This window comes from Eurypyga helias, unplaced genomic scaffold (genome assembly GCF_000690775.1).
Source record: "Eurypyga helias isolate BGI_N326 unplaced genomic scaffold, ASM69077v1 scaffold5530, whole genome shotgun sequence".
Lineage (NCBI taxonomy): Eukaryota > Metazoa > Chordata > Aves > Eurypygiformes > Eurypygidae > Eurypyga > Eurypyga helias.
Window position 1 is genome coordinate 158,198 of NW_010224990.1, and position 13,885 is coordinate 172,082.

At 45.8% G+C, this 13,885-nt stretch overlaps 1 protein-coding gene across 1 annotated transcript in view; it reads left to right on the forward strand.

Annotated features, from left to right (window-relative positions):
• Positions 1 to 13,885, forward strand: part of AGBL4 (ATP/GTP binding protein-like 4) — a gene marked incomplete at its 5' end in the record, with an annotated part of 153,204 nt that overhangs the window by 126,875 nt on the left and 12,444 nt on the right. The window lies entirely within an intron of this gene.

Here is a 13,885-nt window from a genome sequence, read left to right on the forward strand (position 1 = left end):
AGGGAAATTGTTGCTGAAAATGTCTGAGCCCTGTTTGTCCAGCCCTGTGCCCAAGCTAATTGGGGCAGTTAACTGATGTACTCGGCTCAGGGACAGCCCCTTGCTGAGGTAGCAATACTGCTCCTCTTACCAGGAGAAGGGGCTCTTTACTTGGAGGGTATCGTCTGTTCTTCCTTTGAACACTGGCTGGTGACAAAGGCTGTTGAGTAGGTTAGGCTGCATCTGACCTGGTTTGCTATTTCTTGTGAAAGAACCCTTTATTCCTGTTCTCTGTGGGGTTTTTCTAGACAGGCCAGAAATTCACTGTCCCTTCTGCCTTCTCTGCTCTTTGTCTGCTAGAACAGATCGGGTGTATTTCTCTGTTAGCTGCCTCAGTCCCTGCAAAGTCAAACAGAGCAAGGACTGATTTCCTGTACCTTCTTACTAAACTGAATAGTTATTCTCCCAGAACACAGTCCCAAACACATCAACTCTCCCAACCGCTGCCAGATCCTTACAGCGTGGTCCAGCTGCCTTTCCTTCAGGTTTCCAGCATGCTCGAGGTAGGCCTAAGGGCCCTATTTGAATGCAGTTCAAGATACATAGTTCTGCCTCATTTCCAGCCTCACAGCTTCATTCTCTAACCTGTCGTCCCTCGTCTCCTGTTCCTATACCCTACAGCACTGCAGCCCTGCTTGCATATGCTTCTTGCTTCCCCTTGATTGCTTTCTGCACTTCCTCCCTCTGCCCATACTGGCTTGCTTTCGCAGGCACAGTATTTATTGCTAGCTGGCAAATGCAACTGCTTGGACATACATTCAATTATCTTTGAACAATTTCCATTTACTCTGGTTTTGCTTTTTTTCCCTTTCAGTTTCACTGAACGCTGCCTGTATTTTTCTCAGAGCATTTTTTCAACCGCAATACAGTCTGCTTCTGTTCCCCCTACTTTTCCTTTTTTTTCCATTTCTTTTTTCTTTCCACTTTTTCCATGTTTTTATTAAACTCTCTCACTAAACTCAGGTGACCATTTCTCCACTGCTGCCCTTTCTGTACATTTGCACTGAGAAAGGTCCAAGTTTAACCTCAGTGTGTTAAATGCTCCTTTCACCTGGAAGGAAATCAATGGTACAGCCAGATTGGGGTTTTATCTACTTCTCCCCACCAAAATGTCTTTCTTTTTGATGTATTAATCTCCTGTTCCTTGTGGTTTCATTCTTACCTGTTTTTCCATTAAAACTTGATTTATGCTTTACTTTTACAACAATGGAGTGCACTGTGGAGATGATAAGGGTCACTTCTGTTTACTGTTCAGGTGAAGGTGTGTTTTTGATCTTCAGATAGTCCTCAAGTACATAATCTTCCCTGAGAGCTTGCCTACCCTCAGAGTTGCTGCTTTCCACTGCTTGTTGTCCCTTCCCTCTGACTGGTAAAACATGACTGTATTTGGACCAACTCTTCCAGAACATCTCTTACAATTTGTAGGAGAGACATTTTGATTTGATATCCACAGAGTTGGGATATTGCAAGAAAGAAAAGTGACTTGATTGTCCATCTATGAAATCATCAGGCTGGATGGCTTGGTGGAATAAGTTGCTTTGGTCAAATTCTTCAGGAGCAGGGAAATATGTGTAGCCCAGAGGTACTCAAGTTATTTTTAAACCAGCTGGCTTAGGCACAAGAGAAACAGCATGAGATGAGCTGTGCAGAGACACATGATGCTGTAGTTCGAGTGCTTCTAATGGTAATTCAAGTAGCACTGTAATTCGCCACACAGCAGAGGACTCCCTGCCTCTGGTGGGGCTCTCTGTACTGCTATCCCTTGACAACCAAATTCTGGTCATCTGAGCGAGAACCTATGGAGATATCCAAAAGATGGGATTCAGGAAATTTATGAAAGAAGACGGCAGAGGGTGACCTACCACTTTGTGAACATGAGCAACTTGTCTGAGCTGTCCTTCTGCACAGTTCCATTAGCAACATGAGCCAGTGATGGCAGCTATCGTGATGATATCTCCTTTAAATACTCTTCTTCCACCCAATCACGCAAACAGTTTGTAGTTCCTGGTGAGTACAGTCATGAGACAGAGGGCTTTAGCCCTTCTCCTGTACGTACTTGGGTATCACTTGCTTATTGGACATGGAGCTAATTGAGGGGTAGTTAATGCCATCAAGCATTGGGATGTATTTATATTTTTAACTACATGTAAGTGATTATCAACATTATAAATAATTACAGTCTGCCTCCCAGCCCCTCTGCTCCATTCCACCCTGCTAATTGCAATGCTTAGATCTCAATGAGCTCATTATGTTTTGTCGATATTCAGCTCTTTGGCTTGCTCACTTAGTAGGGACCGGGGGGACGCAAATGGGAGCTAAAGATTGAAAATGCCAAGCTCCCAGGGATTTGAGTTAGCGATCATCACCACTTCATCTCTATGCACAATTTATTCAGCACTCCACCTTCCCTAATAAATTATAGATCCCTCAAAGGGAAGCTTTGCCAAGGGATGGGCAATTGCCTTACTCGCGGGGGAGCGCATTCTATGCGGTATTGAGCATCTTTGACATCTGGTCCTCACAGGATTGGATCCCTCCTGCCCTTCCCCTCCGCCCGTCTCTTCCACCCCTTTTGGGAAGCATTAACCTTTTCAATGTGATGTATGCGAAAGGGCGACAGTCAGCAGTGGCAGTTCCTAATGGATTCTGCTTGTTTGGTTGTTTGTTTGTCTGAACTGCCTGCAATGCTGTCCAGATCTCTTGGAAAAGCAAGCCAGAGTGCAACCAATATTTTAATTAGCAGCAAAAGGCAGAGAGGCTTTCAAAGACCAGTGTTTGAATTCAGAAGTGAGGAGCAGATGAATGTGGGGCAGGGGACTTAGGATTCAGTCCAGCTGAAGACAGTAGCACATAGTGCCTTTGAGGAGGGGCTCACTTTTCAAAGGAGTGAATTTATGCCTCTTACTCTTCTTCCTGGCAGTGCAAAAGGAGCAGAGACTTGCCATATCTGCCTTGCCAGGGACTGAGTAAAACCCCAATGGAGAGAGCTGCTGTACGACAAGATCTGAACCTAAGGAACTGAGGTACAGGGGCAACCCTTTACCCACCCCTCTGTCCTCCAGCAACATCGATTCTACTTCCCCCTCTCCTGATAGAGGTTTTCCTAATTCTGTCTTAAGACAGGGGTGCCACAGCCTCCCCAGGAGGTATTTTTCCAGTGCTTCACTAGTCTTATCTTCCCACAAAATCTAATCTTAAACTGTTGTATTGTAAATTAAGGCCATTGTTTCTTGTCCCATCAGCAGCAGAGAAGTTTATCCTGTTCTACAGCAGCTTTTACTTCACACACATTCCCTCTTTGTTATTCTGTGGTCCGGAGACCAGAAACCTTTTCAGTTTTTCCTCCTCAGGCTTTCTGGACTTCTGAGCATCCTTTCCAAAGCCCTTAAAATCCCCAGACAATTAAGCTGAAACTAAACTAACTTCAGGAGTGGCAGAGTCTCACTCAGCTTTGTAACTCCAGGGCCAAACCTTGCTTCTCCCAAGGGCCTGGGACACGTCTGGGAGCTCGGCCACCCGGCTTTGCTGTGACCCGAGATGGCTGCTCAGTGAAGTGTCAGTCAATCTCGCCCTCTGCACTAGGGTCACCAGCCGCCTCTTGCACCTGCAGGTGAATATTCCCCGGTGATGCAATGTCAACACCAGTGTCGGGAGTGGAGCTGAGAAGGAAGAGCTCTCTCCAGGTCATGCAGAGGTTGGTCCTGCTGTGTTGCCTGCGTGTGGAGGCAGTAAGAATTCTCCAGGATGATACTGGAACTTGTGAATAGATGGAAATAGGGCTCCTGAAATTATTCTTGTGAGTAATATGGAGACAGGCAACACAAGCAGACAGTGAGAGTGTGTTAATAGCAAAATAGGATGTGGCCTCAAAAATATGAAGTTTTATTAGGAAAAAAAATCATATAAAAGAATTGGGTTTACAAAAAAATACCAGCAACAACCAACCAAACAAACAAAAAACCCCACAAACCCCCTGAACAAACAGCCTCCGATACCTGTTATCTTTATCCACTGTGACTGTTACTCAGTCCAGCCTCCCATTTTGTTCCATAGGTGCTGTGCCAGAGTAAGGAGCAGGGCAGCAGACAGGTCTCACCAGTACAAGGAGAGTTTGAAGGCGAAGTGAATTTTATAGCCAGAAGTGACACTCTGGAAAATCGAGAGATGCAAAGATTCTGCGTAGGTCCCTCATAAACTCCAAAGGTTGATGGTTAAATTATCACAATAAGCATGTTGTTATGAAAGCCCTTTTCACCAGGGAAAGCAGTGACTCTAAACCTGGCCCACCAGTTAATGCCGAATCCCCTCGCAAGCATTTGCTTTGAGATGCCCCTTTTATAAACCAAGGGCCGCTCCTACATTGACAGCACAGCGGAATATTCCCAGCCACATCAGCAAAGTTGGCTGTTGTTTCAATGAGAGGGGTTGGATCTGAAGTTTGGCAGTGGTTTATTCCCACCCCACCGGAGAACTGAGGGAAGAGACGTGCAGTGGAGAAGGGGAGGGCCTCAGACCTTTCCAGCATCTTTATCCGGACACAGACCCACTGCTGCCAGCAGTCCTTCCCAGGGGACAAGATGTAGGAAAACAAGCCAGCTTGGGTGAGTAGCTTTTTCAGCAAGGGCTTTGTGACAGCAGTCAGAGGAGAGTTATTTGTGGCAGGGACTATATATAACTATATTTGTGTGTGTGTAGATTAAATATATATATGTGTGTAGTGCCTTATCACTGCATTCCAGCTTGAATTTAAACCACAAAAGAATAATCAAAGGTTTTAGAAAAAGCAAAATTTATCTGGGAATGGGAATTATAATAGCAAAGAGGCAATTAATTGGGGGGTGTGTTGAGATCATAGTAATATTTTACTCCTTCCCTACAGAGACAAAAATAGCATTAGTTTCTCTGCCTACTAGCAACAGCTCTAATTCTTTTCTTCCCATTCATCAACAGCTCTCTGGCGTGACCGCCTACAGGTGAGGTGTGTCCAGCTGATGTGAAGAGAGCTTTGGCCCAGCTCAGGTGTGTCCCTGCTCTGAGGAGGAAAACCCCCTACAGCAAACAGACTGAGCTTAAGTCTGGCATTGACCCTTGAGTCTGAGTCAGCACCGTAGGCAGAAATGAGGTCTTGGCATCCATGAGCTGATGCACCTTCTTTCTCTTTTTACTGACTTAACTTTGGTTAAGTGAGTAAAATGGTTTAACTCTCATTCTTTAGTGCCACTTAATCCCAAGCAAAGCACCCAAAGACACCTTCATCCTTGATCCATCCCTTGAGCTGGGCCCTCTCTTCCAGCCCAGCCTTGTCCGTGCCGAAAGGGCAGGTGTCCTTGCTCTGGTTTGGCCAGGCACAGTTCCCATTGCAAAACCAATCCCCAGACCCTTTTTGTGCTCTGACAGCCCTGGAGGTACCCCACTCCCAGCAGAGCCTTCTGTTGCCTGCAGACTACACCACAGTGCCTTATTCCGAATCAATACTTGCAGATACTGGAGATAACAGAGAGAGAAATACATTAACGGAGTCAAAGAAACAAAGATAATGATATTTTTTCTTCCCTCCCTTCTCCCACAGAATAAAATTTTCTTTTCTTCTCCCCGCCCCGTCCTCATCTCTATGATCTGCACTTAGCAGCGTTCCAGACTCTTGAATTATTTCCCACTTTTCAATAAAGCCTTAAATCTTTTTTAAAAACTCTTGTTTTAATTGAAAAATTTCAATCAATTTGCCCCTTCTCTACCCTCTCCCCTTCCTCCCCTCCCCCAAACAGACACATTTGCAGTAAATAATCTGTAGCCAGACTTTCTGCTCTGAAGAAATAAATAATTCTGAATTTGCTGAATCCTGCCTGATCTCGCAGCTTTAAATCACTGCACTTTGTACTGAGCTCAGCCAAAATGTTGAACGCACTGAAGCATGACTATTACTTGGAGACTGCAAGTGTTTTTAAAGGTACAGCCTCTGAGGCCATGGTCCTTTTTCCACCTAGGACAGTCTGAGACAGGAGCTAAGCCAATTCCTGAGGATAAATTGTCTCTTCCCTGCATTTTGCCCACTACAAAAGCAGATGTTGCCTTGTCTTGAAGGGACTTATCAAAGGCTGACTGAAGGCAAGAGAAATCCAGTGGGTCTTTGGGCAAGTCCTTAAAAAGAGGCATCTTGACTGAAACCATCTAATAGCCACTGGACTGAGTTCTTTTTCAGATGGGTGATCCAAGGTAGGTTCCAGGAGGTCCTGTGCATCTGCTCAGACACTGGAGAGCAAGTGCCCATGTTCCCAAGTGCAAAGAGTTGCACTTGGACACAAAAGAGCTTGGGGTTTCCTATCCAGGGGAGGAAGATCCCCAAGAATCACTGCAAGTCTTGCAATCCCTGTCAGCATTCTGTGATTCTCTTTATCTTTCCTCTGTTCAAAAACTTTAAATCCAGTTATATGCAGATTTATGAAACAAGGGAACACAATCCTCATATTTCTTAATTTGTCATATTTCTTATTTCACCATATTCCTTAATTTCTTCTTTTTGGGATTGCTCTTCTCAAAGCTATTGACTATGCCCCCCCTGACAATGCAAGCAGCAGCTGAAGAGGGAGACTATAGCATGCAACAGACTACTGATGCCTAGTTATCATTTATACAACTCATGAGCTTCCAACAATTTGGAGATTAAAAATGGCTTATCCACACTTCGGTGTGTTGAAACACTCCTTATACCATTTATCTCGAAACCGATTTTGTTTGGGTGGTGGTGAATGTTATGCACAGAGCTGCGAGTGGAATGTCTAATGGGAACTGTCAGACATGGAACAATGGGTATCATCATGCTTCTGGGCTGAGATGTGAGGGGCTAAGAGGATCCCAGAAAAGTTCAGCTTATGATTTTCCAGTGTATTTTGGGGATTTTAATTAGAATTGGAAAGTACTGTACTGTTCTTACATTTCCAACCAAACTGAAACCAAAAACTGTTAAAACTTGTTTTCATGCCGCTTTTCCCTTGTGTATTTGAGAACATTTATCAGTGATAGGAGATGATTATGAATGCTGGGTTTTCACTTGGAAATGTCTTCCTCTCTCCTCATCCCTTTTCAGTATATCAGAGAGAATCAGCTTGGTAATTTTCACTGACTGTGTAAAGAGCTGAGGTCAGCTAATCCACAAGGGCTCCTTCCCAGATTTGGCAAGTGACCAGAATTAAACAATAGCAAAGATCAGAAACATTAAAATCACAAGAAGAGACTCATCCTACTGTTTTCCCGATACTCTAAATAAAGATTTGTCAGACATTAATGCGAGTCCAGTAAATGCAAGCCAAAATTAATTTTGGGATAATTTGACAGAAGCTGTTATAATCGGTTTTTAAGTATATATTTTTTAAAGTACACCAACATATAGAGCAATGCTGATGCAGTATTTTCATGAATTAAAACAAACTGGTGCTGAAATTCACCCTTCCTGGGTTTTTCTTTTTCAGCTGTGAGACTGGTTCTGACCTCTGTCCCTTAGATAACCTCATCAGGAGTCAGTGCTGCCAAGATATTAAATACACCATTTCCTTTGGTCATCTTACAGTTTAGACCAGATTTACAGGAAGATGCGTTTCCATCTCCTACTGGCATAGAGCAGCTCTGCAGCTCAGCATTGTATGGAAGTTGTCATTAGCAGCAAAACGCGTGCAGTTGGGTGGCTCCTTCACCGGTGCCGCTGTGTTGCAGAGGGAGAGTTGGGGTACGCAGACATTCCCCAACGCTCCCCTCTGCTCCCCTGGAGTCTCTGCCGCCCTGTGACAGCAGCATCCCGGTGGGGTCAGGAGCTCTGTCCTGGCACTGCTCCTGTGCAGTACCTCCAGCTTCTCGCCTTTTTCTCTCCCTGCCTCAAGATCCCTCCGTTCCCCACGTCCAGGTGTTAGCTGGGATCGGCCTGTTTCAGCTTAGTGCACGAGAAGGGCAGTAGCGATAGCTGATACTGAAATGCGTTCACAGGAAATACACCGTGGGCCTTGCGGCACAGTACCTCTGGCAGAGATAAAACGCTGCTCTCCAACATACCTGTTCTCCAACCTCCTCTTTCAGAGGAGGAGAGAAAATTACAGGCCTCTGATTACTCAGGGAGAAGAGCGCACAACTTCCATCTTCGTAATTTCTTCCACCACAATCAAGCATTTCAGGAAAAGGGCCTGAAAGCCTGAAATAGTCAGGGATCTTTCCGCCCAATTCCTTCCCTGATAACACACAAGAGGAATAAAAATTAAGACTCCTCATTGCTCTTAACGTTTCATTTCCAAAAGCATCTGTCCCATCTAGGATCAGAACTGAGGCTGGAAATGGAAATACTCTCCCTGGGGAAAGTCCCTTTGCTATTTCCAGGCTGGCTGTGCTCAGGGCATTTATAGATTTTTAAGGATGGAAGGTCTGGTTGCGTTTCTCTGGCTTGACCTGCCGAGTGCCGTGAAAGCGTGTCAGCAGTAATTCCCACATTGAGCCTGGCCCCTACACTGGAGCTCTGAAATGCCCCACTGTAGTTGGGAGTGGAAGACACCCCCCCAGAAGCATGCCCACGCGCACCTTGCAGCCCTGCAGAACCAGCAGCCTGAAGCTTCGGTGCCTGGCCAGGTCCTGCTCTCCTGAATGTCAGTCGGGGGGACAGGGTAAGGCCTACCCCCTCTCCACATCCCCCTATAGAAGATTCCACCTTCAATAAGGATTTTGAAATGTCTAACCAGATACACTGGACATCGTGACCCTTGTTTCCCTCAAGTGACAATCTCGGGGAAGGGGGCACTACCAGTGCCCAGACTTGCACCGTGTTAAATCCTGGTGAAAAGCCACAGAACAGCCCCTCTCCCCCTCGCACCACACCACTCCCCCACCGTCAAGCCCCTGTTGCGCTTTGCTTTATTTAATTTATAATTTTTACATATAAGTGGGGCCTCCAATTAGATGTGATATGGGCAGCATCTCTTACTTGAGGACAGTGTCAGCCCTGTGAAACAAAACAAGTAACTGGTGAAAACAGCTCTGTGAAAACGGGGGACTGGTTCTCGTCAGGTCGGACGTGACATTAACACAGTAGTTTAAAGCTGTGTAATGCCATTGTCCATCAGAGCTCTTCTTCACGTCAGGAAAGGGTTTGATCCATTGATGGAAGCTGTTATAAACAGATGAGAAAACCTCATCCATGTTTCTCTTGAGATTGTAAGAAGCTGGCTGTATGCTAGCTGACCACAGTCATCTGGGACTCTCCCACACAAAATAACCCTCTCTTCATAAATAACAGAATTGTTGTTGCAGCGGACTGAGATTTGCTGTAGAATTCAGTTTTGTCAAACAAAGAGCTGCTTCTGGTTTTTAATTTGAGCTATTAGAAAGATTCATCTTTCTCTTTGTGTCTCATTTCCTTCCCCTCATTCTCCCTTCTCTATTTTTTTTTTTTCCTTTACCCTGTCTCTGTCTTTAGGATAGCTTAAAGCTGTTTGTCTGGAACAAAAGACTTGCAGGGGTCTGGTCAGTGGTGCCTCTGGATTGAATGGTCACGATTCCAAATCCTGTTTAAGACTAAACTTGGACGAATTCCATAAGCTAATAACCGAGCGCAGTGTTTCAGATTGATGGAGGTGCTGTCCTCTAGATGAGACATAAAAACACAGATCCAATCTGCTTGGCAGAGACCCCACAGGACTTATCAAAGATGAGTGGGGGCTGCTAACTGTTTTGCCCTTGTCAAATCCTTACCACCACCACGGCTTCTCTTCCCGTTCCAAAGCAATGACACTGGACCTTATGAAAATGAGATGGTGAACTTGAAGGAGCCATCCTTTTTCTAATTATTTAAAGCAGTTTGCAGTGTCTGGCAAGAGGGGGAAAGAGAGATAATCCACTCACTTGAAAGTGGAATGACCCTGAATTTCAAAAAGCAAAACAAAAGTGAGCGAATGGTGCCACCATGCTCTGCAGCAGTGACATTATTAAATGATCAGTGAGCTATTAAAGCAGCAACATTTACTACCTCCCCAAATGACTTGTGCTGCTAACGGGTTTCCAAACTGTGGTTTTTATTACCTCCATGCACAGACAGAACAAGGCTGTGTGAATGCTTCTAGAGGCTCCAGCTTAAGCAGACTGTTCACAACAGGATCGATGAATCTTCTCAGCTGAAAGCTAGTAATGGCTTATGAGACCCCCACTCCTCTGTCTTACCAAGGCCAGAAGCTTTGGGGTGTGAGGCATGCTGGGGATCCTACATCTGGGGCGTTCGTGGAGAGCCACGCATTATTCTTGAACTAACATCCGCGGGATTTGGCAGAGTCGTGCATAAACAGACTGTTCTGAAATCTCCCCAGAACCAACTGATGTTACTCAGAGGGAAGGTTGTGAGAGTGGCATTTCCAGGAGGGGCCTTGGGCACACTGCTTTCCGCTTCCAGGTAGAAATACGGAGCGTGGAGGAGCAACGAGTCTATGGAGGAGGAAGGGAGAGGAAAGGGAATTGCAGATGTTAGTGAAGGTGAAGATTCACCCAGATGTTTCCGCTGTGACACTCCCAAATGGATTTCTGCTGTCTTAAACAAGCTGAGCTCCCGGGATGGGAATAGCTGAGAAATGCCTTCTGTCAAGTGCAGTTCAACCTAGGTAGGACACTCCTGTGGGCAAAAGCACAGCACGTGTGATTGCAGAAGGGAAGCTGGTTAAAAAACTAACAAACACACCAGCCAAAGTGAGTTCTGGTTGTAGCCACAGTTATTTATGTGCTCATGATATACTGTAGGCCAAAGCGGAATCTGGATCTTCCGTGCACCTGAAATAAATGCAAATGTTATTGCTTTGATTTGTTTTTCTCCACTGGTTCTGCACGCACGTGCCACCTGCACTTGCTGAGTGAGTCAGGCCGTTTCTCGCCCAAGCTAGGCAGTCACAGGGAGAGGCTGTTATTGCTGTTGCTGTTTTTACGTATCAGGTGCCTGATTTCCATGACAGAAACTGCTCATCCTTTGCGGAGGCGGCGGGCAGAGCTGTGGGGGTAGGATGGCCTGAGAGCCTATACTAGAACATGCACATTTTTTATCCCATGCTGGTTCCAATCTCTCTCTCTCAGTGCTGACTGCAAGTTGATCCAATTTTGTGACTTTTCAGTGGCTGCGTGCGGCACAGGTTTGCATTTCCATTTTCTTCATAGTGCCTGTCTACACGTATGTCCATGCTCTGCACAATGCCTTTGCCTTTGCTGGTAATCTTAGCTGGAGGTCTGTGTGGGCTGCTCGTTAAGATTTCTTACATGCTAAGAACATTAGAAAACTGGGGTGAAGGGCCCTTAGAGACCCTTCTATACTTCCTCCTCTGAACCCCACGCAGGACCAGGGCAGACCATTCTTGCCTGCTGTGGGTTTAACCTCTTCCTGAAGACCTCTGGTCTGGAGATTTAAAGATGTGCTAAGGCAGGTTATTCCAGTGATTGACTGTCCTTGCCTTTAGAAAGCTGTTCCTAAGACCCAAGTTCAAGCAGTAGGACTGGATTCCTCTGGGTCAGGGTTCAGGCAGAGTCGTAAGGCACCGCGGAGGAGCTTGTGTAGGCACTTCCTTGCCTGCACCCACTCTCACCTGAGGGCTTCTCCCCCAGGACAGCGGGTCAGCTGTTTCCCACCGTGCAAGCACAGGCAGTGTAGAGATATAAAGAAAAGGGCAGCAGGGCCATTTCTGGCAGAGGAGCCTTCTGAGATTGGCACTGACAAAATGTCCTAGAGACTTTACTGAGTCCAATTACCACTTTATGTCTTTAAAGTGCTGAGTAAATGAAAGAAACTACAAGATCAAGCCATGTTAGTCTTCTCAATCCCTTAAATGTTTGACAGCCTTCTCCCCTTCTTTCTTGCTTTCTCAGACTACTTTGAACTCTTAACCTTTGCCGCTGCTTTGAGTTCACATCTGCAGAAACCAAACTACCCCCAGCCATCCCCAAATTCCAGTAACAATCACAAAACACTTTCAAAGCAACGCTGCCCTCCCCAGAATTGGTAAACTTTAAGCTCTCTCCAACTTCCTGAACTTTCACGCACGTACGGTTAGTCTCATCCGTCGGTGCTGGCAGGCTGCAGGGAAGCTTACTGGGCCCTGCAGGAGCCGTGAAACAGCCGGGGCTGCTGTTTCACACAACCGACTGTCCCTGTCCGTGCAGAGAACAGCCGTGAGCACCAGCTGTTCGGGCTGTGCTGTACTGTTGGGCAGAAGAATATAGACACCCGCAGCACATATGGTATTAGGATGGCAATGAGCATATCAGGATAGACCTTGGAACAGAAGGGATGGATCCATGTAACCATCCCCAAATACAGCAGTGGGAACTGGAAAAGTAAGACCAGGTCACCGGAGAGAAAAGCAGTGCCAGGAGTCATCCTCAGCCACTAGATGAGGGCTTGAGTGCAGCACTAGCAGAGCTGGTGGCTGCTTTTTGCAGAACTAGAGCTAGAGAGTGAGTCACATCAGTTCAACCTCCTCTTTAAATAAATAAATAAATTGTAAACGGAGATCTTGCAGCGATGCCTGAACCTGATGTCTCATGCTCACTTGTTTTGATGTGTCTAATGTAAGTGGGCGGGTAATAAAAGCCTCATTTAGAAGCTAGCGTCTTCATGAGCGCTGCTGGAAGCCTCTGGGACCCTGCACTTCTGGAATTTTCCTCTAATGGAAATATCAGCAGATAACTATTGATAAAGCAGAACATGCACACATGCACGCAAAACAACCCAGCAGCAGTTTATTTTCCTGGACTGCTGGGTCTCAGATGTTGAGGTACATTTAGATTCCCCAGGTTATGTACCTGCCTCAGCTACTGTGTCAGCACTCCTGAAATGGCCATTGCAAGGACTATTTGGGGCAGTGTTCTGCAAAAGTATGGGGCTATTGTAGCATGGGTAGGCAACAGTTCAAAATAGGCAAATAAAGTCCTCCTCAGACCCCATAATAGAGCTGTGGGTAATGGCATCAGCTGCATTTCTCCCAGCTGGACATCACCGTGTAGATGAAAAGCCAGAACTGCTCTGTAAAAGGCAGACCGAGTGCTGATATTTAAACATGAGCAGGAGACTCACCCCATGGACATGTTGTCTAGGATATTATTTTTCAATGCATTCACAGATTATTCAGCTTCTTTTTAGGCAACAGAGTCTTGAGGAAGGTCTGGTTCCTGTGCCTGCGAGGTCTCTGTGGCAGCTCTGATGTGCAGCACCTGCCCAATGTTGGGCTCAGGGTGAGCTGGAGCAGGAATCGGTGCTCGTGAGGAGAGAAGAGCCCCCGGAGTTACTGCTGACCCTCTTAAGGTAATCTGTTGTCCCCGTTTCAGGCCCTGAATACAACCCAATTAAAGTACAGTATATTCTCCCAGGAGACAGTGGGGGGGTCAGTGCTAAAGGTTTGGAGTGCTACAGCTTTAATCCCAGCCCTGAGTCTGTCCATGGCTGGTTCATGCCATGACATTGTTGACCTTGTTTCCTGGATACAAGCACAGAAATACTGCCTGCATCCAAGCATTTTTAGGTAATTATTTTCCCTGAACGTGGAAATTGTAAGCCCTCTTTTGCCTAGTGTATTACTTCATGACCACCACAGGGATCTGCAAGGCAAAGGGAGATTGTTTCCTCCTGTCTGTGGTTTTATGCAGCATCCACCTATGCAAACAAGAAGCAAACAAGATGACCCCCACGTTATCTGCTTGTGTAAGTCATTTTGCCTGAAGCCTGTGCACTGTGGGATGGTTGATGTAAAACTTGCTCATGCATCAAATAGCACTAATTTACCTTTAGACTCTGTTTTGTTATTATTATTATTATTATTAATTATTCAAAAAAATGCTCCTTAATTAAAAA